This window comes from Scyliorhinus canicula, chromosome 5 (assembly GCF_902713615.1).
Source record: "Scyliorhinus canicula chromosome 5, sScyCan1.1, whole genome shotgun sequence".
NCBI classification, from domain to species: Eukaryota; Metazoa; Chordata; class Chondrichthyes; order Carcharhiniformes; family Scyliorhinidae; genus Scyliorhinus; species Scyliorhinus canicula.
Window position 1 is genome coordinate 217,536,313 of NC_052150.1, and position 26,197 is coordinate 217,562,509.

A 26,197-nucleotide genomic window follows, 5' to 3' on the forward strand; every position below is an offset into this window, starting at 1 on the left:
TGGGGTGACAGGAATATGGCGGGGCGGGGGTGGGGGGGGGGGGGGGGGGGAAGGCCAAGATAGGGTGCTCTTTCGGAGAATCGGTGCAGACTACATGGACTGAATAGCCTCCTTCTGCACTGTAGAGATTCTATGAGTATAATATAATATTTGTCAAAGTTTACAAAAAAAAACTGCTGGTCTAAAAATCACTGTCTAAGAATAATAGAAAAGGACGGGGTTTTGTGGCCATTAACGCTGGCAGGATCTTATGGTCCCGCTTACGGCGCAACCCCGCTGCGGGTTTGGCGGCAGCAAGGGGTGCGTTCAATGGGAAGCCCGTGGTCAATCCTGGGCCGGCCACTAATGAGCTGCCCTCCTCCACTGTAGAAAACGTCACGAAGGGAGAGGAAATTCCTGCCCTAAAACCTTTAAAAGACATATCTTTCCAAAAACTAAATCAGTTTTTAATTTAAAGATGCAGAGATACAACAACTATAATTGTTGATGGCAACCCAGTTTACACACATACCTCAGTTTAACAGCATAATAAAATGCGCTGTAAGAACCAAGATTTTGCGTTTATATTATAATTATTATTACACCAATATTCAACACATTTTAGGGCTGTAAGCAATTCCATCATTGTGACATGCATACATGAGAATGAGGACAGCTGAGCCATAGGATAACATTCTAATAATAGGCACTTGTTTTGTAAATAATTTGCCAATGAAAATGAAATGACACGCATCAATGGCTGCCTGTTTAATGGATGACTTTCGTGTGCACAATTGTTCACTGCAGACACACAGCTGTAGTTGAAACAAGAATTAAAATCTCTTTTTGCTGTTGGTGAATCGTGTTTGGAGATCCCAGAATGGGAAACCTATTTTCACCCATTTGGACTCATTGTTCAAGTGTTCAGCAGTGTAGGATCAGACAATTTTCAGATGTGTGTGAATTAGATCAAACAATGTCATGAGGTATGTGATCACCGGATTAGGAAATAACAGATACCAAATATTGAATAATGAGGCAGGTAGGATATCCACATAAGTCACAAAGAAAAAACCTTAAGCACTCTAAATGCTCTCTTAAATCCAAAACAGTACTGATGTATCAAACTAATTAGCTGATAAATTGGACCAAAGTCCCTCAGCTGTTGTGCTGGATTCCCACTGTAACTTTTTGGGTTAAAAACCATGACATTTTTGAAAAGAAAATGTTTGTAGGTTAAACAACAAGGAGAATCGTATTTAGCGTTATTGATAATGATGAAAATATTTGTTCCAAAGAAAGGACACCAAACCAGAAAGGTTATTGATGGTTGCAGTTTGATTCCCAGGCTGTTCAGCTCGCTGATCTCAGCAGTTGCAGCAATGCGCCTACCATAAATGGTCAGAGTGCCAATTACAGTAGATCTATTGCTGCCCTGTTTGATGAGGTAGAGGAGGAATCAGCTCGGAGGTTGTTTTTGAGACTTACGAACATTGGCTGCATAACATCTTGATGCTCATCACAGAAATTCTTTGCAAGTGAGACATGCTTTGAAGCGTTTCTCAGGGATCTGGAAAAACTTGTTGAAGCAAGTCTCCGTTTTTTTCTCCTGATTACAATGCAGTGACTCGGATTAAATGTGGAGATCAGGTGATGACTGATTGCGCTTGCTGGTGATAGTCCTTTTGACATATAATTATGGAACCAGTGTGTGCTCACATATGAACACTGGCCAATTCAGTGAGAGGCCAAAGCAGCGGAATGCTACCTCATCAGAAAGCATGTAGTCAGTATCTTTTAAAAAAATGGTAAGAAGTCTTACCCAATGTACCACGCCTCCGCCATCCCCACACCCCCACTATCTGCCTTCAAACAACTGCGCAACCTCAAACAGACCATTGTTTGCAGCAAATTACCCAGCCTTCAGGAGAACAGCGACCACGACACCACACAATCCTGCCATGGCAACCTCTGCAAGACGTGCCAGATCATCGACATGGGTACCACCATTACCATAAGACCATAAGAGATAGGAGCAGAATTATGCCACTCGGCCCATCGAGTCTGCTCCACCATTCAATCATGGCTGATATTTTTCTCATCCCCATTCTCCTGCCTTCTCCCCATAACCCCTGACCCTCTTATTGATCAAAAACCTATCTATCTCTATTTCAAAGACATTCAGTGATTTGGCCTCCACAGCCTTCTGCGGCAATGAGTTCCGCAGATTCACCACCCTCTGGCTGAAGAAATTCCTCCTCATCTCTGTTTTAAAGGATCGTCCCTTTAGTCTGAGATTGTGTCCTCTGCTAGTTTTTCCTACAAGTGGAAACATTCTCTCCACGTCCACTCTATCCAGGCCACGCAGTACCCTGTAAGTTTCAATAAGATCCCCCTCACCCTTCTAAACTCCAAGAGTACAGACCCAGAGTCCTCAACCATTCAAAATACGACATATTACACGGGAGAATACCACCCACCAGGTACGTGGTGCATACTCCTGCGACTCGGCCAACGTTGTCTACCTCCTATGCTGCAGGAAAGAATGTCCCGAGGTCTGATACATTGGCGAGACCATTCAGACGCTGCGATAACGGATGAACGGACATCACACGACAATCGCCAGGCAGCAATGTTCCCTTCCAGTCGGGGAACATTTCAGCAGTCAAGGGCATTCAGCCTCTGATCCTCGGGTAAGCGTTCTCCAAGGTGGCCTTCAGGACGCACGACAACGCAGAATCCCCAACCAGAAACTGATAGCCAGGTTCCGTATGCTTGATTACAGCCTCAACCAGGACCTTGGATTCATGTCGCATTACATTCACCCCCACCATCTGGCCTGTTGTTGCGAAATCCTACCAACTGTCCTGGCTTGAGACAATTCTCACCTCTTTAACCTGTGATTGTCCTTCTCTCCAGTCGCACCATATGGACTTGTAAAGACTTAATTACCTGCAAAGACTCGCATTCAAAGTATCATCAAATTTGTCTATATGTGTGTTTGTGGAACCTAACTTTTCATTCACCTGAGGAAGGAACTGTGTTCCAAAATCCAGTGATTCGAAGCAAGCCTGTTGGACTTTAACCTGGTGTTTAGACTTCTTACTGTGCCCACCCCAGTCCAACGGCAGCATCTCCACATCATGTTTACAAAGAATGCAGAGGGAGGCAAAAGAGAACTGGGGAAAAAAAATGTCCTAAATGGCCTATTTCTGCTTCTGTTTCAAAGCTCTTGGAACGGGATTTGCTGCCTCGCGACCCGATCAGGCTGAGCATCGCCGTAAAAATAGAGGTTTGCGCCCGACGCCGATTCAGATACCATGTTCCGATCCCTCACTGATGGCTGTTATATTACACTTTGTGGTAATATGTCGTTACTCTTTGCCTCGTGATCCAGAATGGTCCAATAAGTTGATGATAAAGAAACCACCAATCTTTAACTTGAAGCAAAACTGCTTTATTGAATAACGATTAAATTAAAGAGAGTTCGGACACTCTACAGAGCTATGACTATTATTAAAGTAAGATTGAGTCTGTTTAACATTAATCTATAATTATTAACTAATGATGTCCTCATGCTACTTCTCTCTAATCTAAACTAGTCCTTGAGTTGTGATCAATCTCTCTCCTTTGCTGACACGATCCAAGATTCCCAGAGATCTAATATTTATACTGGGAACTGGTGGTGCCCTTTGAATTACACTGAGATGTAATAAATAACCCTTCACTAGTATACCTATATACATATCATTACATCCCCTTTTTTTAACATTTCTTTTCTGTGTACGACAAAGGAAAAAATGTATAATATTATTACAATACATGATATGTATATGTCGTGGAAATTATAATAAAGACAAATTCTTCGAACTTCGATTCAGGAAATTTATCTGACACAAATATTTGTGGAGAGGGCCGTGGTCTGGCTAAATAGCCATTCCACAGTACTCTGAATTATGCAGTTGAAAACCATTATATTTATAGTGTGAAATAAACAACTCTGAAGAAATAAAACCGTGGGAACATATGCAAGAGGAAATATGAAAGTTTTGCCCTTGCTTTAAAAACAATTCTTGTACGCATTTGTTATCTTTCGGGAGGACAAATGTGTTATCATAATAAGGCCAAGAATAAAATATTAAGCAGTATGTTTTTCCGTTACCTGACCTTATTTTGTTCAGAAATTAATGTATGCTCTAAATGGACAACTAATCCTCACATTAATTTCCCTTCCACAGTATATAACTTTGTAATGTAGTGAAAAATCAATAATGGTCACAAAGTTCACTATAAGTGATTTACAAATTTAATTTGTTCTGTTTTCTTCTTCTTCTGGCAGATCTTCTTAAAACACGAGGAGGTGACGTAGAAGTTTTTACAGTTCTCTGTGAGTCTTCAGGAACTTGAGTGTTGGTTAAAGTATCATGGAAAATACTTGCATGAAGCTGTAAATCGGGAAAAATGTTAGTGTGTTGCTTGAGTTTTAGTAGTGCTCGGTGATTACGTCAAACTATTGTATCTTCAGCTGACTGAACTATGTAAGAACATGGTGCTGCTTGTCTGATGACTCTTGCACGAGCTGACCAACCTCCATCACCTACCTTGATCCTGATGGTATCAGCTGGAAGCAGCGAGTCCAGAGTGGTTGCATGCTGCTCATAATACATTCTCTGTTGTTCTCACTGATGTTTCATCTTTTGCATCATGGGCAGATGATCTGGATTGGGTAGAGACATAGATGGTAGAGTTGTTCTCAAATTGCTGTTCATTAACATCTGTGCAGGTGATAGTCCAGTCAGTCGAAAGAGGAGTTGCTCTATACGATAGTAACACTAGATTAAAATCTGATGAAGAATCTAAAGCTTTGTTAAGAAGTTGCTTGATGATCTGAACTCCTTCCTCCACTTTACCATTTGACTATGGGTAATGCGGACTCGACGTGATGTGAGCAAAGTTGTACTCTCGAGAGAATTCAGCCCATTCATTACTGTCGAAGCACGGCCCATTGTCAGACATGACAGTGGTTTTATACAATGTCTAACAAAAGTTTCCTTACTTGCTTTGATGACAGACCTGGATGCGAGATCTGATAACTTCATGACTTCTGGATAATTGGAATAGTCGTCGATTATAAGGACATAATCACGACCATTGTACCGAAATAAATCAATGCCAACTTTGCCCATGGAGATGTTTCCAAAGCACGTAGTTTCTCCTTGCAATATGCAGGATGAAATTTCTGACATGTTTCACATCCAAGTACCATATCAGCGATGTCCCGATTGATACTTGGCCAGTAAACAGCTTGTCTCGCCCTTCTCTTGCATTTTTCAATGCCTAAGTGACCGTCATGAATTTGGTTCTGAATCATGGGCCGGAGAGACACCGGTATAGCTATCCGATCAAGCCGAAGTAACAGTCCATCCACAACTGTTAAATCTTCTTGAATATTCCTGAACTTGGAACAAAGCCCTTTCGGCCACTCATTGTTGAGATGGTGTTTGACTCGTTGAAGCATTGCGTCCTTCTTTGTTTCTTCACGGATGAGGTTGATTTTCACATCCGAAGCAGGAAGATTTTCAGCACACAGCTATACTTGAGATTCTACATGTTGAATGAATTCAAAGGTTCACTTTCTGAATTATCAAGTCTGTAATTATAAAGTCTTTTCCTGGAGTATAGATGAGGTTGAAGTCATATCTTCTAAGTTTAATCAAGATCCTCTGGAGTCGCGGAGTCATATCATTTAGATCCTCTTGTATGATATGTACAAGTGGTCTATGATCAGTTTCAACAGTAAAGGTAGGAAGTCCATAAACATAATCATGAAACTTTAATACACCTGTAAGTAAACCAAGACATTCTTTCTCAATCTGTGCATAGCGTTGGTCTGTTGGTGTCATCGCTCCAGATGCATAGGTAACAGGTAACCATGACGAGTTGTCGTCCTGTTGCAACAGAACTATTCCATCCTGGCTTGCATCAGTCGAAATTTTTGTCTCTCTATTCGGATCGGAGAGCGAAAGAAGAGGTGCAGTCGTTATTTGAGATTTTAAGTCGAGCCATTCCTTTTGATGATTGTTTGCCCAATCAAACGTGGTAGACTTCTTTATTAGATTTCTGAGAGCAGTAGTTCTGGATGAAAGGTTGGGAATGAATTTAACCAAAAAAATTCATGACACCCAAGAAACGTAGAACTGCCTTCTTATTCTCTGGAACTTTCATTTGTTGAATGGCAGCAATCTTGTCATTGTCAGGACGCACACCATGTTCAGAAATCTGGGGCAGGATTCTCCGACCCCTCGCCGGGTCGGATAATTGTAGGGGGCCGGTATGAATCCCGCCCCCGCCGTCTCCGAACGTTAAAAAGTCGGTGAGGCGTCAATCCCGCCGCCCGCGTCGGAGAATGGCGGGGGCCGGCGCAACGCTATGGACCCCGGGGCTTTCCGTATTCTCCCGGCCAGATGGGCCGAAGTCTATGGGTCACGTCGCCGTAAATAAAAACACCTATTTAACGGCGTCAACCAGTGCTGATGGATGACGCCGTTCAGCGTGGAGGTAGGTCACGGCGTAGGGTGGCCACAGGAAAAGTGATGGCGTGGCCGCAGTCTGTGGGGGGGGGGGGGGGGGGGGGGGGGGGGGGGAGTGCCAGGGAGGGGAGGAGAGAGCTAGTGCCGGGGAGGGGGGAGGGGGGGCAGTGCCGGGGGAGGGGGGGGAGACAGTGCCAGGGGAGGGGGGGAACAGTGCCGGGGAGGGGGGGAACAGTGCCGGGGAGGGGGGGGGGGACAGTGCCGGGGAGGGGGGGGAGAGCACGAGTGCCGGGGAGGGGGGAGGAGAGCGCGAGTGCCGGGGGGGGGGGGGGGGGGAGAGAGCGAATGCCGGGGAAGGGGGGAGAGAGTGAGTGCCGGGGAGTGGGGGGGAACAGTGAGGATGCCGGGGAGGGGGGGAGAGAGCGAGTGCCGGGGGGGGACAGCGCCGGGGAGGGGGGAAGAGTGAGAGTGCTGGGGAGGGGGGACAGTGCCGGGAGGAGGGAAGAGAGCGAGTGCCGGTGGGGGGGGGGGGGGGGGGGGGGGAGTGCCGGGGAGGGGAGGAGAGTGAGCTAGTGCCGGAGAGTGGGGAGGGGGGCCAGTGCCAGGGGAGGGGGGGGGGGAACAGTGCCGGGGAGGGGGGGGGGACAGTGCCAGGGGAGGGGGGGGAACAGTGCCGGGGAGGGGGGGGAACAGTGCCGGGGAGGGGAGGAGAGAGCTAGTGCCGGTTGAGTGGGGAGGGGGGCAGTGCCAGGGGAGGGGGGGGGAACAGTGCCGGGGAGGGGGGGACAGTGCCAGTGGAGGGGGGGAACAGTGCCGGGGAGGGGGGGAACAGTGCCGGGGAGGAGGGGGGACAGTGCCGGGGAGGGGGGGAGAGCGCGAGTGCCGGGGAGGGGGGCGGTGGGGGGGGGAAGAGAGAGCGAGTGCCGGGGGGGGACAGCGCCGGGGAGGGGGGAAAGAGTGCAAGTGCTGGGGAGGGGGGACAGTGCCGGGAGGGGGGAAGAGAGCGAGTGCCGGTGGGGGTGGGGGGGGAGAGCGAGTGCCGGGAAGGGGGGGGGGAGAGAAAGAGAGTGAGTGCCGGGGAGGGGGGGGGAGAGAGTGAGTGCCGGGGAGGGGGGGAAAACAGTGCGGATGCCGGGGAGGGGGGGAAAACAGTGCGGATGCCGGGGAGGGAGGAAGAGAGCGAGTGCTGGGGAGGGGGGACAGTGCTGGGAGGGGGGAAGAGAGCGAGTGCCGGGGAGGGGGGGAGAGAGTGAGTGCCGGGGAGGAGAGCGAGTGCCGGGGGGGGGGGGAGAGAGTGAGTGCCGGGGAGGGGGGGAGAGAGCGAGTACCGGGGAGAGAGCGAGTGCCGGGGAGGGGGGAGAGAGTGAGTGCCGGGGAGGAGGGGAGAGAGCGAGTGCCGGGGAGAGAGCGAATGTCGGGGAAGGGGGGGGAGAGAGTGAGTGCCGGGGAGAGAGCGAGTGCCGGGGAGGGGGGGAGAGAGTGAATGCCGGGAGGGGGGGAGAGAGCGAGTGCCGGGGAGAGAGCGAATGTCGGGGAAGGGGGGGGAGAGAGTGAGTGCCGGGGAGTGGGGGGAACAGTGAGGATGCCGGGGAGGGGGGGAGAGAGCGAGTGCCGGGGGGGTGGGGGGGAGAGAGCGAGTGCCGGGGAGGGGGGAGAGAGAGAGAGAGAGAGAGAGAGAAAGAGAGCGAGTGCCGGGGAGGGGGGGGAGAGTGTGAGTGCCGGGGAGGGGGGGAAAACAGTGCGGATGCCGGGGAGGGAGGAAGAGAGCGAGTGCTAGGGAGGGGGGACAGTGCTGGGAGGGGGGAAGAGAGCGAGTGCCGGGGAGGGGGGTGAGAGAGCGAGTGCCGGGGAGAGAGCGAGTGCCGGGGAGGGGGGGAGAGAGTGAGTGCCGGGGAGGGGGGGAGAGAGTGAGTGCCGGGGAGAGAGCGAGTGCCGGGGAGGGGGGGGAGAGCGAGTGCCGGGGATGAGAGCGAGTGCCGGGGAGGGGGGGAGAGAGTGAGTGCCGGGGAGGGTGGGAGAGAGCGAGTGCCGGGGAGAGAGCGAGTGCCGGGGAGAGAGCGAGTGCCGGGGAGGGGGGGAGAGAGCGAGTGCCGGGAGGGGGGGAGAGAGCGAGTGCCAGGGAGAGAGCGAGTGCCGGGGGGAGAGCGAGTGCCGGGGAGGGGGGGAGAGAGCGAGTGCCGGGGAGGGGGGAGGGAGAGTGAGTGCCGGGGAGAGAGCGAGTGCCGGGAAGGGGGGGGAGTACAGCGATGTGCCGGAGAAGGGGGGGAGAGTGAGTGCCGGGGGGGGGGGGGAGAGAGCGAGTGCTGGGGAGGGGGGACAGTGCCGGGGGGGGGGGGGGGGGGGGGGGGGGGGCAGTGCCGGGAGGGGGGGGGGAAAGAGAGCGAGTGCCGGGGATGGGAAACAGTGACGGGAAAGGGGGGGGGGGGGGTCGTCCGCCTGCCCAGGTGCCATCCTCCAACAGTCGCGCCCATGCAGCCCATGGCACCTGGCTGCCCAAGGGGGGGGGCATGTCCGGGCAATGATGACATGTTGTCGTTTTTCCCCCCCCTCTGCTGCAGACCGTCATGTTTTAGGATCAGGCAGAGATGTTGGCCACTGTGGCGGCAGCCGCTATTCTGCATGTTGCCCTGGAGGAGGAGCAGCAGGAGGTACGTGCCAGAGAGGCGGCACAGGCTACCACAGCGGCGCAGGCTGCCGCAGAGGAGCATGCCGCAGAGCGGCAGGTGCCCAGGCTGGAGGGCAACCCGCCCGACAGGACGAGGAGGAGGAGGAGGAGCAGGGGGAGCACGAAGAGGTGGTGGAGCACGAGGAGAGGGTGGAGGACGTTGTGGCGCCACGGAGACGCTGGAGGAGGTCCCGCATGTACCAGCCCCGTTCATCGTACCAGGACCTCACGGACCGGGAATGCAGGAGGAGACTCCGGATAAGCCGGGAAACCGTGGCATACATCCGCAACCTGCTGGGACACCTGGCACTGCATGGCACTGGGGGGAGACACCCTCTCCCCGTGTCCGTCAAGGTTACGGTGGCCCTGAACTTTTATGCCACGGGGTCATTCCAGGCGCCGAGTGGGGATCTGTCCGGCATCTCGCATACATCAGTGCACCGGTGCATCCGGGCAGTGACAGGCATCCTTTATGCCATTGCGGACCGCTACATCCGGTTCCCTGTGTACCAGGCGAGCCAGGATGCCCTGGCCGTGGGCTTCTCTGCCGTGGCCGGTTTTCCCATGGTCCAGGGCGCGATCGATGGGATACACGTCGCCGTGCGGCCACCTGCAGTGTTCACCAATAGGAAGGGGACCTATTCCATGAACATCCAGGTGGGCTGCGATCACCGCATGATTATCCTGCATGAGGATCCTACAGGGGGACCCAGGATGGGCCCCCGCACCTCCTCTTCTCTCAGGGTGCTCGATGGCCCCCGGGCTTCTACATAGTCGGGGGTGTGAACGGACCGGCCATCCGACGCACCCCCCCCCCCCCCCCCCCCCAAACACCTGGCACTGCTAGTCCTGGAGGCCTGTGCTGGTATCAACAAGGGTCTGGAGGTTTGCAGCCATCGAGCTCAGGGAGTTGCCCATCCCTGTCTGTGACCGTGCGACGCCGGCTACCACATGGGCAATGGCGCCGATGCCCTCAGTGATGGCCTGCTGAGACTGTGCCATGGCCTGCAGAGACTGGGCCACGGCGTTGAGCGCGTCTGCCATCTGCCGCTGGCTCTGGCTCATGGCTTCCTGTGAGAGGGAAGCCAAGTCCTGGGCCACACACGTGGCAGCACGGTAGCATGGTGGTTAGCATAAATGCTTCACAGCTCCAGGGTCCCAGGTTCGGTTCCCGGCTGGGTCACTGTCTGTGCGGAATCTGCACGTCCTCCCCGTGTGTGCGTGGGTTTCCTCCGGGTGCTCCGGTTTCCTCCCACAGTCCAAAGATGTGCGGGTTAGGTGGATTGGTCATGCTAAATTGCCCATAGTGTCCTAAAAAGGTTAAGGGGGGGGGGGGGGGGGTTGTTGGGTTACGGGTATAGGGTGGATACATGGGTTTGAGTAGGGTGATCATTGCCCGGCACAACATCGAGGGCTGAAGGGCCTGTTCTGTGCTGTACTGTTATACTGTTCTACACGCCGCCTTCACGGAATGTACCAGGCCTCGCATCCTGCTCCGCATGTCTGACACCATCGCACCCATTGCCTCCACCATGGATGCCACCCATGCGGTTTCGGCCTAGGTGGCACACATGACCGGCACCACTCCCAGCTCCTGGATGCGGGTGGACTTTCCTCCACCTGCGTCTGCAGCTGCTGCAAGCCAGCCATCATCCTCTTACTTCGGCCCAGGTTTGGTGGCTGCATTGGGTCTATGGGTGGGTGTGGTAACTCCAGGAACCCAGGACCCGTCTGGGCGGCAGATGTTCGCTTGCGCCAGGATGCCCTCCGATCTCCAGGCCCCTCTGCTGCTCCTACCTCCACCTGCTGTACCGGTACGGCTGTGTTTTGCGCACCAGTGAGTGTGCCAGACGCCTCATCACTAAAGTGCCCAACCGACGTGAGTGTCTCTGCGATAGTGGAGGGTGTTGGAGAAAGCAGTGGCGTTGTGTCGTGCGCATTGTCCGACTCCGAGTTCATGGTCCCCTGGGGTGGCGCCTCGTCTCCACCCGTCCGCTGTGTCTCACTGTCCTGTATTTCGGTGTTATGTGTGTCAGTGTCCTGGGTAGGGCTGTCCTGGGTTGGGCTGTACTGGGTAGGGGTGTCCTGGGTAGGGCTTTCCTGGGTAGGGCTGTCCTGGGTAGGGCTGTCCTGGCTCGGCTGCGACGGGAGCCTGTGGCTGCTCCCCTCGTCACTGGGTGTCACACACCTGTGTCGCCGCACCTGCACGAGACGGGGGCGTCGTCTTCCTGTTGATCTGGGTCTCTCCCTCTCTCGTGGCCGCCCTGGGGCGTCCTGCGGGCGGTCGGCATCCGCGGGGCCGGGTGCCTCGACGTTTGGTCCTGCAATACACAATACAGTCTACATGGTTAGACACGCGGGCGGTGATCGGGGGATATGGGGAAGGGGGGGATATGGGGAAGGGGGGGGATATGGGGGAGGAGTGATATGGGGGAGAGCCGTGAGTGACTCACTTGCTGGCGGGCCCCCGACCTCTGCATCGGCAACCTCCCGGTCCTCAGGTCCGCCTGCCAGTTCCAGGGCCCTTTCCTCATGGATGGTGAGTGGTCCCTCATAAGCTGGGCCCCCTCCAGTCCTCTGATGTTCCCTGTTGTTCTCTGCACACCTCTCCTGTGGGGGGCGGGCGGCTGGACGGCAGGGGTAACGGGCAACAGTGTTAGACAGGTATATGAATGCACGCCAGCAGTTGCGCGTATACTGGCAGAGGTGCGCAGCACATTAGGGTTAGGGTTGGGTTAGCGTTAGGGTGTACCACACATCGGGGGGGGCTCACCCTGGCTGCCCTGACGAGGTCGTTCACCTTCTTGTGGCACTGGGTGCCTGTCCTCGGTGTCACAGCCACAGCGCTGACGGCCTCTGCCACCTCCCTCCACAGGCACCGGCTGTGGCGTGGGGCGACCCTGCAGCCATGTCCGGGTACAGGGCCTCCCTCCTTTCCTGTACTGCGTCCAGAAGCGCCTCGATTTCGCGCTCCTGGAACCTCAGGGCTGCGTGGCGGGCGGCCATCTTCGCGGGTCTTCCGGGGGGGAGCGTCTTTTGTGCTGTGACGCTGCGCGCCGTTAATTACGGCGTGAAGTGACGCGGTGCATCCACGGCGGGTGACGCCGTCACGAATACCGTCACGCCACTGCTAGCCCATTCGGCCCCGGAGACTTCGCGACGTTTGGGGGGTCCCGACGCCGCAGTGATCCACGCCGTTTGTGCCGCCGGTTCCCGGCCATCGCGCCGGTTTTCAGAGAATCCAGCCCCTGGTCTCCAAGGACCTTCAGAGTCGAAATACCAAAACTACATTTGGTTCTATTCAATTTCAGACCATACTTGTGCACTCTTTGAAATACCTTTTGTAATCTTGAGATGTGTTCTTGTGTAGATGACCAAATGATTATGTTGTCTACATAAACACGAACACCTTCGATAACCTCAGTCATCTGTTCCATAACACAATGGAAGATCTGACGCCGAGATGATCTCAAATGGAATCCTGTTAAAACAGAACCTACCAAAAGGCATGTTGAAAGTACATAACTTTCTACTAGATTCACCAAGTTGCATCTGCCAGAATTTTCTTGATGCATCCAATTTGGAAAAGATCCGTGCATTTGCCATTTTACGAGTGATTTCCTCTCTCATGGGAATGTGATAGTGCTCTCTCTTAATATTCTTGTTTAGATCTTTGGGGTCTATGCATATCCTCAAATCACCAGAAGGTTTCTTCACACAAACCATAGAGCTGACCCAGTCAGTCGGTTCAGTGATTCTTGAAATAATGTCTTGATGTTGTAACCTTGCGAGTTCAAGTTTCAATCTTTCTCTAAGTGAAACAGGAACTGTCCTCAGAGGGTGTACCACAGGTTTGGCACCCACCTGTAACAGAATTCTGTGCTTGTAGGGAAGAATACCCATGCTTTCGAAGACATCTGGAAATTGATCCAGAATCCCTTGAATGTCGTCTTGAATCATTGGTTGAGATGAAGTCGCACTATACATCCTCTGAATTAGGTGTAAATCCTTACAGACTTGCGCGCCTTAGAGTGAAGACTTGTTTGAATCAGCTGTCGCAAATATTAGAGAAATCACTGAATCATTATTGGAAAATAACAAGTTGCAAAATCCAATTGATGTGATTACATTGCCATTGTAGTCGCATAGTTGACAAGCTGATTGATTTATTTTAGTGGTTTTATTTAGCTTTCAAACTTGGTCAGCAAATTGGCAGAAATGCCTGTATCCAGCTTAAAATTGATTGGATAATCATTGACTTGTTCCATTCTGTATCAAAATTGATGGAGTGGACTGTCTTGAGAGGTGAAACTTCTGTGGTTCTATCATACTTCTCTACGATGCCGACAAAGAAAGTGTCTTCCAAAGAATAAACATCAGTATCCTTGGAAATTTTTTTTTCAAAACCTTCTACCTTAGATTCTACACTTCTCACATTCTGTCTTGAATTTGAATTCACAGATTTAAATGCGTGTGTGGATCTGCACTGAGCAGCAAAGTGGTTTTGCTTGCGACATTGTGAGCATTTCCTGGAGAAGGGCATTTTTTTTGAAAATGGGAGGTTCCACACCATCCACACGTCATGATGTATACGTCATTGCGCACCATACTTCTTCACGCATGCGCAGATCGGTCTTCGTCCATCTCGCATCTTTTAATTAAGTGCATGTGTAGGGAAAGAATACGGGCGCGCAAGATGGCTGCCGAAACGCGCATTTTCTTCATCTGCAACACTGCCTTAACACATTCTAGCTTGAGGTTTGTTTTCGCGACCTTTTCATGGAGAAAAAATTTATGGTACTGACTTTTCAATAACATTTCAATCGCATTTTCAAGCATGAGATCGTTTAGCCTCAGCAATCGTTCTCTGAGCTTTTCATCAATTATACCAAAGGCAATTTGGTCTCTGATCATGGAATCATTCAATACGGAGAAGTTACAAGATTGAGCTAGAAGTCTAAGGTCAGTAACAAAGCAATCAATTGATTCACGCTTGTCTTGCTTGTTGAAAATAAAACGCTAAAAGGTTTCATTCGTTTGAATTTTGCAATGATGATCAAACTTTGCAACTATTACTTCAAACTTAGTTTTATCTTGTGCTGCCGTATATTGGGAAGAGTTATAGATTTCAATGGCATGTGGACCAGCCATAATGAATAGAAGTGCTATTTTACATGCATCGGTAGCATTATTCAAATAGGAAGCCTCAAATACATTTGAAACTGCTGCTTGTACACCCGCCAGTTTACATCAAGTTTACCGGTGATCCTTAGTTGTCGTGGAGCTTGAGCTTTGTCCATCGATCCTGGATTCGTCGAAGTTCTGCAGTCACAGGTTGGTGCTTCGCAAATCGAATAACTTCTCAGTTTTCTACACTAGATTCTTACTAAACTAAACTAGTTAGCTTCAGTAGACATTCCTGGTACCATGTTATATTACACTTTGTGGTAATATGTTGTTACTCTTTGCCTCGTGATCCAGAATGGTCTCATAAGCTGATGATAAAGAAACCACCAATCTTTAACTTGAATCAAAACTGATTTAATGAATAGCGATTAAATTAAAGAGAGTTTGTACACTCTACAGAGCTATAACTATTAACAAAGTAAGATTGAGTCTGTTAAACATTAATCTATAATTAAGTATTAACTAATGATGTCCTCATGCTACTTCTCTCTAATCTAAACTAGTCCTTGAGCTATGATCAATCTCTCTCCTCTGCTAACACTACCCAGATTCCCTGAGGTCTAATATTTATACTGGGAGCTGGTGGTGCCCTCTAGTGTTTGAATTACACTGAGATGTAATAATTAACCCTTCACTGGTATATCTATATACATATGTGGGCAGCAGGGTAGCATGGTGGTTAGCATAAATGCTTCACAACTCCAGGGTCCCAGGTTCGATTCCCGGCTGGGTCACTGTCTGTGTGGAGTCTGCACGTCCTCCCCCTGTGTGCGTGGGTTTCCTCCGGGTGCTCCGGTTTCCTCCCACAGTCCAAAGATGTGCGGGTTAGGTGGATTGGCCATGCTAAATTGCCCGTAGTGTCCTAATAAAAGTAAGGTTGGGGGGGTTGTTGGGTTACGGGTATAGGGTGGATACGTGGGTTTGAGTAGGGTGATCATGGCTCGGCACAAGATTGAGGGCCGAAGGGCCTGTTCTGTGCTGTACTGTTCTATGTTCTCTATATCATTACAACGCCGATAGCGCAATTTGGATCCCGTACCAGCAAGTTTAGGGGCTGGTTTAGCACAGGGCTAAATCACTGGCTTTGAAAGCAGACCAAGGCAGGCCAGCAGTACGGTTTACTTCCCATGCCAGCCTCCCCGAACAGGCGCCAGAATGTGGCGACTAGGGGATTTTCACAGTAACTGCATTTGAAGCCTACTTGTGACAATAAGCGATTTTCATTTCATTTCATTTTTAAAGTCCATGCAAAACCATAATTTACATGGATTTTAATTTCATTAGCAGGTTGGACACAGTATGCTCTACCTTTTTGGATTCTCCGCCCCTCTTAGGCGAATGTCACGCCGACGTGAATTGGTACAAGCACTTACAAATGGGACCTGGGCTCCATGGCTGTGCAGTGGAACAGTAAAAGAACTGAAAAACCCTTGAAAATTGTCAGTCTTGCTGGAGGGTGGCTGCCCGGGGCGTCCCCCTCTGGTTTGGGGTGGCCTAACTCAGACAGCCAGTGTTGCAGTTTGTCTTTTAAATGCACTCCTTTGGTGCTCCTTACAGGCCCCTGGCTGTTCACTTTGCTGAGTGCTGCCTGTGTCCTTTGAATGCTCAGACAGCCTGTAGTCATTGGAGAGCCTGTCCAGGCTGCCCTCTGGGCCCCTTCATACCCCTGCTATTTCATAAAACAAATGGGCATGGCCAAGCTCAATCAGGGCCCACCAGATGTTGGCACCTGAGAAGCACTGCCCCACTGCAGAGGAACAAGGGGATCAGCAGAGTTCACTCCAACCAGAGGACACCTGCAATGTGGCCTTTGGAACCCTCCCTGATTAGCTGCCCCTCTCAGGGCAGTGGCCTCTCGAGTGACCTCTCCCCCTCTGGAAATATTCAGCTGGTCAGGCAGCCTGTGCGGCGAACAACATTTAACATTTCAGGTTGAGCTGACCTTTCATCAGAACATGCGGCTTATTTATAGATGTTGACTTTTCTTTGAACAAAATTGATTCTTCCTCCATTTTCCTGTGCTAATTCTTACACCAAGCTTGCAGTACCATTACCTTCAATCTGCGTACAAAGATAAGCCGAGAGACAAAATGCCTGCTCAATGTCGACAAAGGGCTTTGCATTTTATTATTTCATCCGAGAACAATTCTGCATTTAGAAATGGAAAGACCAAATAACTTGCTGTATTATTGTTCAATCCTACTTATCTCTCAATCACACCAATACAAGTATATTTCAAGTATTTTCTTGCAGAAACATTGCCAAACATAGCGTTCCTAACAACGGTCAATTACTACTCACATGTTTTAAGAATTACTGAGAATATTACATCATAATATAATTTACACTTAATCCAGGTGCCAAATGAGAGAGAGGGATGAAAAACAACTTACTTTCCTACATTAAGAAAGATGAAATTACTCTGTTCGTTTGCAGGTCTCTCTTTCCAAAGCACTTCACTGGCTATGGAACTTTTCAGCTGGTACTGGACCTTAAACAAATAGAAACAATAGTGTATTATTGGAATTTGCCAAGACATCCACTCACCACCAAGCACAATAGAATATACTTGAATTCTGGATCTTCGTAATGGTTGCATTGTTCAACCGAGGAATCTGTAACACTGAGCACTTTTCTGAATTGGAGCTTTTGTTCAAATTCCATTGAAAAAGGTCAGATGTATGCATTTGTCCAATGTCACAGGGGTACAGCATAGAACCAGACACTAGCTGCATAATGCTTTTTAAAATTCAATGTAAGACAAATTAAAATTGAAAGCAAGGAAAAATAAGAATTATTGCCTTCATTTGTATCAAATCCAAGAAAATTTACCACTTTTGATTTGAAACTGTAGGACAATATTTGGCATCCATCTGTCTCAGATGATGGACTGCGCCCAGGGCGTGTGTCACTTTTGGATTGAACATTGTCTGTGTGGCTGTGGGGGCCAATCCGTGAATTGCAGTCCCATCCGCTGCGGATACAGATGAATAGCGTGGAGCGACGTCAACTGATTTTTTTTCCTTCCAGCGGGCTTTCTTTTCTGCCATCTGGTCATTTATTTTGTCTTCTGCTTTTTCCACACTCTTGCCAACAGCTGCTGACCAGATGCACAGAAAGTCATTGCTCGGCTCCAGGCACCCACTCCAATCCCAGGCAATTTAGGGTCTCACTTACAGATGTGTTTGTATCACAGACGTGGGCGACCTGCTAAGTCTTGTGACGATAGCAAAGGTTGCCACAGAGCATATCTTTGGGATTGCAGGCGTCATCCAATTGGCGCACATGACCGAATCAATGGAGTCGCTTCTTTTTTTTAATAAAATGTTTTTTTATTGAGTTTTCATATTTTATATCCAACAAATTACAAATTATTAGAGAGAAAAAAAAAACACGCAAAAATTAACATGTATATTTACAGGTAAGCATCTTCATAATAACAACTGTGGCCGCCCCCTTTAGCCGGCATACATATTTTACATTCCCCAATATGGCCGAGGCACATGTTTATAGGCATTTATTTATAGTTTGGTTTTGGGCCTTAGCTAGCCATCAAACCCCCATAACGAACCCGTAGCCCCCCCCCCCCCCCCCCCCCCGGCTACCTTCCCCCGATTCCCGTCCATTTTCCCCTGCTTCTTGGCCACCCGACTATTCTTCCTCTTGTACATTGGCCACAAACAGGTCCCGGAACAGTTGCATGAATGGCTCTCACGTTCTGTGGAAGCCGTCGTCTGACCCTCGGATGGCGAATTTGATTTTCTCCATTTGGAGAGATACCGAGAGGTCGGACAGCCAGTCTGCAGCTCTGGGCGGTGCTGCTGACCGCCAGCCAAACAGGATTCTACGGCGGGCGATCAGGGAGGCAAAGGCAAGGGTGTCCGCCCTCCTCCCCAGGAATAGATCTGGCTGGTCTGAAACCCCGAAGACCGCCACTATCGGGCATGGCTCCACCCTCACCCCCACCACTTTGGACATAGCCTCGAAGAAGGCTGTCCGGTACTCCACAAGTCTGGGGCAAGACCAGAACATGTGGGCGTGGTTGGCCGGGCCTCTTTGGCACCGTTCACATCTGTCCTCCACCTCCGGGAAGAACCTACTCATACGGTTTCTTGTTAAGTGGGCTCTATGTACCACTTTTAGTTGCGTCAGGCTGAGCCTTGCGCACGTGGAGGTGGAGTTGACCCTATGCAGTGCTTCGCTCCAGAGCCCCACCCTATCTCAATCCCCAGGTCGTCCTCCCATTTCATTCTTGTTGCGTCCAGTACAGTGTCGTCCCTTTCTACCAGTCGGTCATACATGTCGCTACAGTTCCCTTTCTCTAGGATACTTGCGTCCAGTAGGCCTTCCAGTAGTGTCTGTCGTGGCGGTTGTGAGTACGTCCTTGTCTCCTTTCGTAGGAAGTTTTTGAGCTGCAGGTACCGTAGCTCGTTCCCCCCAGCTAGCCGAAATTTAACGGAGTCGCTTCTTGAGTCAAGAAGGCAAATGTGCTGGGGATCCTTGCACGCTGGTGTGTTTCCATGGGCGAAATTCTCCGACCCCCAGCAGGGTCGGAGAATCGCCTTGGGCCGCCGAAAATCCGGACCCCGCCGTGGCAGAGATTCTCCGCCACCCGGGAAGTGGTGGCGGCAGGAATCTCGGCACTCCAATCGGCAAGGCCCCTGCGGTGATTCTCCGGCCCGGATGGGCCGAAGTCCCGCCGCTGGGAGGCCTCTCCCGCCGCCGTGGTTTGAACCACCTCTGTAACGGCGGGATCAGCGGTGCGAGCGGGCCCCCGGGGTCCTGGTATTGGCGTGAGGTCTTGCCAAGTTCAACCGCTTGCCGTCAGGTCGGGCACGCAGATAGACGCCATCACTTGAGTCGCTGAAAGCATACAATTGCAGCATAGAGGAAAATATACCAAAGAGAGTTAACGCCAGAACACAGTTGATCTTAAAAGTTGACTTGCTGACAACCATCCGATGTTGCTCCATTGTAACTGATGCAACTCACATGGAAAGAAGAAATGAAGCCTGGGGGTTCAGACAGACAGCCTATTTTCCATAGCAACTTAAAGAGCACATCTCTGCTAACGGGATGGAAGACCTGGATGAGGCCAATTATGCCAATATAGAGTGGTCGGTCCTGTCCATGGAACTTCTGTAACTGTCGTAACTGCCGAAGTGAGAAAATGTCAACCATTGACCTGGCAGCTCTGAAGCCACACATAGAACATAGAACAGTACAGCACAGAACAGGCCCTTCGGCCCTCGATGTTGTGCTGAGCATTGTCCGAAACCAAGATCAAGCTATCCCACTTCCCGTCATTCTGGTGTGCTCCATGTGCCTATCCAATAACCGCTTAAAAGTTCCTAAAGTGTCCGACTCCACTATCATAGCAGGCAGTCCATTCCACACCGTAACCACTCTGAGTAAAGAACCTACCTCGGATATCCCTCCTATATCTCCCACCCTGGAATGGACTGCCTGCTATGATAGTGGAATCGGACACTTTAGGAACTTTCAAGCCTGGGTGAGGCCAATTATGCCAATATAGAGTGGTCGGTCCTGTCCATGTAACTTCTGTAACTGTCGTAACTGCCGAAGTGAGAAAATGTCACAGCTACATCCACCCGAGGAAATATTCTCTGAACGTCCACTCCATCTACCCCCCTCATCATCTTCCAAGTTCCAGCCAGTATCGATTGGCCAAGCAGTCTGCACAAGTCTTGATTCAGGCAGTTTTTGTTTGCTGGAGTCTTGCTTCTATTTCATGAGGACTCTCCTCTTTGTTGCAATAAATGGCTTCATTTCAGTCCAATAATTCTCCAAGCCATCAACATTCCTCTGAACCACCACAGGCGAATGGAGATAAACCTCTCCACCCTGTGGCCCTGTGGGGGGGGGGGGGGGGGGCTGCTGGAATTCTTAATGCTTGGAAAGGTCAAATTTGAACTGAGGGGAAGGATGGAGGGATTTTGCTATTCATGGGCGTTAATCATTATGCACTTTCGAGAATTGGATTACATCGAAAATTGGTGGGGGGGTGACTGTATGCGTTAATGGTGACTGTGGCTGATTCCTAATTCCTTTAGTCATTTGTTTATGGTAACATGCGGGGTAATGTTTGGGGGATTGGTGGGAGGATGGGATCGTTGTTATTGATATGGGAATTACATTGCATTCGTTACTGATTATTGTTTATTGTTGGGTGTAAGTTTGGGAGAAAATGTGAAAAGAGAGAATAAAAATATTTTAAAATTGATATATACCACATTCTGGCCTTAGGCTTCTTTTGTCCAACAAACCCTGATCGAGGATTTTGAGGAAACACCGAATCCTTTCTGGATCAGTAGTCCAGCAAGTGATAATCCATAGATGACCTTTGTTCTTGTGGTGGTGTAATTTTCTTGGCAGAAGTCTGATCTTACTGCACATCAGGAAATAGTCAATGTCACAGTCAGCACTGTGAGTGCTACGAGTGATGAGGGCACTGTTGAGGGTGGTGATGTGATATTGCTGGTGCCAGTGGAGTGATCTTGGAAGTTTCTAGAAAACTCTATTCATTTACATTCATCCTTTCAGTTCCCTAATGCCCGACATACTGTGTAGTCATTACCCACTGAAGCTCCCTCGAAGATAGAGTGCCTTGATGCTGGGAGTTCTGCTGATGTCAGCATTAAATGGCTCACAGAATTGATCCTTGACATCTGGGTGGAGGTGAGTGTCAGGGCATAGATGCACATGAGGCCCAACTCAGCCCATCGTTGTTGGTTATGGGCAGCACGATAGCACAGTGGTTAGCACTATTGCTTCATAGAACCAGGGTCCCAGGTTTGATTCGGGTCACTGTCTGTGCGGAGTCTGCACGTTCTCCCTGTGTCTGAGTGGGTTCCCTCCGGGTGCTTCGGTTTCCTCTCACAAGCCGCAAAAGATGTGCTTGTTAGGTGAATTGGACAAGGGGATTTTCACAGTAACCTCATTGCAGTGTTAATGTAAGCCTACTTGTGACACTAATAAAGATTATTATTATTATTGACAAGCAAAGAAAAAGAAGTGTTTCTGAGCCTTCTGTGACGGGTTGAGTCATCACAAGTAGAGTGCTTTTTTACTGCAAAATTTATTCCATACTTGTGTGTTATCTTGCATTTCCCCTGCCAGAACATTAGGCTGGATTCTCTATCGGCGGGATCCTCCGCTTCCCTGGTAGTGCACTCATGCCCGTGGATTTCCCCACGGCGGGGGGTGCCCACAATGGGAAAAACCATTGGCAGGCTGTGGGGAAGAAGGATCCCGCTGCCAGCGGGAGCGCGCCTCACCAGAAAATGTGTGTGGTAAGTCGGAGAATCCCGCCCATAGTATTTCTCTTTAAGGATCCACTTTGAGCGAGCCTAGTTTCTTGCAGCGCAGCAATGTCCGCATTGAGCCTTGTACGTTCTTTATCAATCATGGGTGTCTTGCGTGTGTCATCAACCTGCAGAGGACCATCGGTTTGGCCAGGATGCCTGGTCTTACGTTCCAGCTCACAATGTGAAAGACCATTGTCTTCTTTATTGCGTTCGTCTTTTCTCATGCATAGATTAGCAACCTGGCTGTTGAAGGATGACGCCCGAGCTCCAAGCACCCATTATAGCAAGTAGGCCATGACGGGAGAGCACCCAACATACTCACGGCTGCCCAGCTTCAGGTAGCCAGTAGCTATTCAATGAGATGCGTTGACCTCTTCAACTGTCAGAAGTAACTCCTGGCACATCATGCTCTTTACCAATCAAATGAGAGCTTATAACCAATGTTTCCTCCTGTGTTGTGCCAACATAAACTACGAAGCTGGAGTGTCCTCCCCCAGGATGCAGGTCTGGGAACATAATATAGAGACCTTGAGTTGCCCAAGCATCAGGATCCCCCATCCCGACATTGTCAGTATTGCCCACAGGATGAAACCTTTGGTTTGGTACCAGCTGTGTTGCAGGAATTGCTAGAATGCTGCACGATAGATGACAGATTACTTCGTATGGGACTCCAGTCTAGATTTTCTGTCAAGGTTTACTCCCTTAGCCTTCTTCTCTCCTGAGACACCCATACAGCAGTGGGACTAAAGCTGCTATGCATGAACCAAAATGTAGAATAACACTAATACGGTTTACATACAGGATAATACACAAGGTGCCCACTGATAGTTGTCAAATACAATTTTTCTCCCACAAGTTCAAGTTGATTCTGCCCAATAAGATGGTTTTCAAGGTGACCTGCTATTACCTCCCCAATAACAGATTCCACCATTTTCCTTCCACTGATGTAAAGCCAAACTGGTCTGTTTTTCCTATTTCCTTTCCCCCTCTTTTCATGAATGTTCGGGGTTGCATTTACTACTTTCCAATCAATGTGGGGTATTCTAGAATTCTGGGAGGTTATAACTATGCATCCCCTATCTCTTTAGCCACCTCTTTTAAAACTCTAGGATGTACAACAGCAAGTCCAAGGAATTTGTCAGCTTTTATTCCCAATAGCTTCGCCAGTACTTATTAAATAATATTAATACTGTAAGTACCACATTTTCATTTAAAGCCTCAATCTAAACTATTTCCTGAAAGTGTTATGTGCCTTCTGCCATGAAGATAAGGACAACATTTTTATCATTGTCTCCTGTTATTTCCTGTTGCCCATTGGAATTTCTTCTGTTTCTGTCTCTAAGCGACACTTTGGCTAATCTCTCATTTTTACATACAGAAGTTTCCTCAACCTGTTGTTATGTCTCTTCCTACTTTACTCTCATATCCTATTGCTCCATCAATTTCTCAGCCATCCTTTGCTGATTCTAAAAAACACTCAATCCTCAGGTTTATTAATCTTTTTGACAATATTATATGCCTCTTATTTTATCATGATCTTTAATTTACTTTACCTGTAATTATTTTAATTAAATGTACCATTTATTATTTTGTTCATAATGAATTAATTCATTAAATGTTTGCCATTTCTTATGTGCCACCATATTTCCTAATCTACTTTTAGCCAGCACACCCTGCACATTCACAGGGTTTGCTTTGTTTAGATTTAACCTGCAGGTTTGGAATTAACCAAATCATTAGCACAGTGGTCAGCACTGTTGCTTCACTGCTCCAGGGTCCCAGGATCGATTCCCAGCTTGGGTCACTGTCTGTGTGGAGTCTGCACGTCCTCCCCGTGTCTGCATGGGTGCTCCGGTTTCCTCCCACAGTCCAAAGATGTGGATTGGCCATGCTAAATTACCCTTAGTGTCCAAAATGGTTAGGTGGGGTTACAGGGATAGGGTGGAGGTGTGAGCTTAAGTAGGGTGTTCTTTACAAGGGTCGGTGCAGACTCGATGGGCTGAATGGCTTACTTCTGCACTGTAAATGCTATGATTCTCTCAAACTCAATATAAAATTCTATCATATTATGCTCACTTTTCCCCATAGGCTCTTTAATGCTAGGTTATTAATTTTTTTTAAATTGTAGAGTACCAAATTCTTTTTTTCCCAATTAAGGGGCAATTTAGAATGGCCAATTCACCTACCCTGCACATCTTTTTTGGATTGTGGGGGTGAGATCCAAGCAGGCACAGGGAGAATGTGCAAGCTCCACGTGGACAGTGACCCGGGCCCGTGATCAAACCCGGGTTCCTCCGCACTGAGAGACAACAGTGCTAACCACTGTGCCACCATGCTGCCCGCAAGGTTTGTATTTAACCACCTTTTATTATTCGATAACTAGATTTTAAAAAGCATATTCCTTCGCCGGCTCCTTGTGGTGAATGTATTGCTGTAACAATTCACCTTGTGCTTATCTTATTACGCTGTTGCCCATGTGGGCTCCACCTATGGACCATTGTATGGTATTACCTATAATGTAGCATGCTGGGGCCTGTGTGGGCTCCGCCCCTGACTCCACCCCTTGAGGGGAGGTATAAAGAGCAGTCGCCCTGTAGGTGGCTCCCACTAACAGACCAGTCGCAGGCAGGCACTGTTCTGGTTGATTAAAGCCACAGTTTACTTCTCCTGGTTTTGTGTGAATTGATGGTCGCATCAATTTAATCAACTACAATGCCACTATGGAATCGGCCATTAAACCTGACCGATTGGAACTCGATCCGCAGGCCGCGGAGGCGAAAGAGGTTTTTTTGCACTGGCTCCGCTGTTTCAAGGCCTACCTCGCCGCCTCCTCCTCACCTTCCACCTCCGACGAACAGAAGCTGAGTCTCCTCCAAGCACGGGTGAGCAATCGAATCTCTGTCCAACTCAAGGAAGCCTCCACCTACGCAGACACCCTCGCAATGCTAGAGCGCCTCTACGTAAGGCCCGTGAACTAGGTACACGCGCAGCATCTCACCACTCGCCGCCAGCGTCCCGGGGAATCGCTGGATGAGTACCTACGCGACCTCAAAGTCCTTGCACGAAGCCGCAATTACCGGGCCGTTACGGCCACTCAACATATGGACCTCGCCATCCGGGACACCTACGTGGCTGGAGTCAGGTCCAACTACGTGAGACAGCGCCTACTCGAAAAAGGTGCCCTAGACCTGGCAGAGACGGTAAAATTTGCCTCCTCCCTGGAACTAGTGTTCCAAAGCCTTAACGCGTTCCCCATCTGATCACGCGATCCCCTCATGGACCCCCGACCAAAGGATACCCCAGGCCTGTGCCGCGTGGCAGTCTGCCCTCCATGGGGGGCTACCCTGTTATTTCTGCGGCCAGCCTCAACACCCTGGGCAACGCTTCCCGGCCCGGAAAGCGAACTGCAGTGACTGCGGGAGAAAAGGACATTTTGCTAAAGTTTGCCTGGCGAGGTCCAAAAACTCTAAATCGCAGGTCCGATCCTCGGACTCACTGGCCCGCAGACCCCGCAGTGTGACAGCATGTCTGCCGACTCCGCCCCCCTCCCGGACGCTTCATTGGCCTCGTGTTGTCCGTGGGGGCAGCCATCTCCAAGCCCACACAACACGTGCGACTCACGGGGGCCGCCATCTTGGCCGCCATCTGCAACGCCGCCCGACACGTGCAGCCAACTGGGGCAGCCATCTTGGGACCGCCCCAGCAACTTCGACCACGCTGGCTACCGCAACTCACCGCAATCACCCTTGACCAGTCGCGACCAAAATACCTCCAGAGCTCTATGGTAAACGGACACAAAACACACTGCCTCTTCGACTCCGGGCGCACAGAGAGCTTCATTCATCCGGACATGGCAAGACGCTGGTCGCTCCCAATCTTCCGGGCGCATCAAATCATCTCCCTCGCCTCCGGGTTGCACATGGTGCAGGTCCGAAGGTGCACTACTGCAATCCTCGCAATGCAGGGCGCCGAGTATGCCAATTTTAAATTGTATGTACTCCCCGACCTCTGGGCTCCTCTTCTATTGGGACTCAATTTCCAGTGTAACCTCAGGCGCCTCGCCCTGAAGTTCCGCGGGCCCCTACCCCCACTCACCGGATGTAGCCTCGCGACCCTAAAGGTCGACCCGACCCCGCTCTTTGCAAACCGCACCGACGACTGCAAACCAATCGCCACCAGAAGCAGGTGGTACAGCATCCAGGATAGGACTTTTATCAGGTCAGATGTCCAGCGACTCTTAGGGTAGGGAATCATCGAGGCCAGCAATAGCCCCTGGAGAGCCCAGCTGGTGGTCATCAGGACTGGGGAAAAGAACCGGATGGTTGTAGATTACAGCCAAACCATAAACTGGTACACGCACCTCGATGCGTACCCCCTTCCCCAGATCGCCAGGCCTTCAGCTGCATCAAGGCAGATATTGCCAAAGCCACGATGCACGAGTCTGGCCCCTTCCAGGTGCAGAGCGACGCATCAGAGGTCGCCCTCGCCCCTACCCTCAATCAGGCAGG

The 26,197-nt window shown here is 50.2% G+C and overlaps 1 protein-coding gene across 4 annotated transcripts in view; it reads right to left on the reverse strand.

Moving 5' to 3' along the window:
- gjc2 (gap junction protein gamma 2) overlaps positions 1 to 26,197 on the reverse strand; it is a 390,394-nt gene that overhangs the window by 311,167 nt on the left and 53,030 nt on the right. For 3 of the 4 annotated variants that reach the window (XM_038798502.1, XM_038798504.1, XM_038798501.1), the window contains exon 2: positions 16,755 to 16,852. The exons of the other annotated variant lie outside the window; for it this stretch is intronic. The gene's annotated coding sequence lies outside the window, so the exon portion shown is untranslated. The remainder of the gene's footprint in view (positions 1 to 16,754; positions 16,853 to 26,197) is intronic. 4 annotated transcript variants of the gene reach the window in all.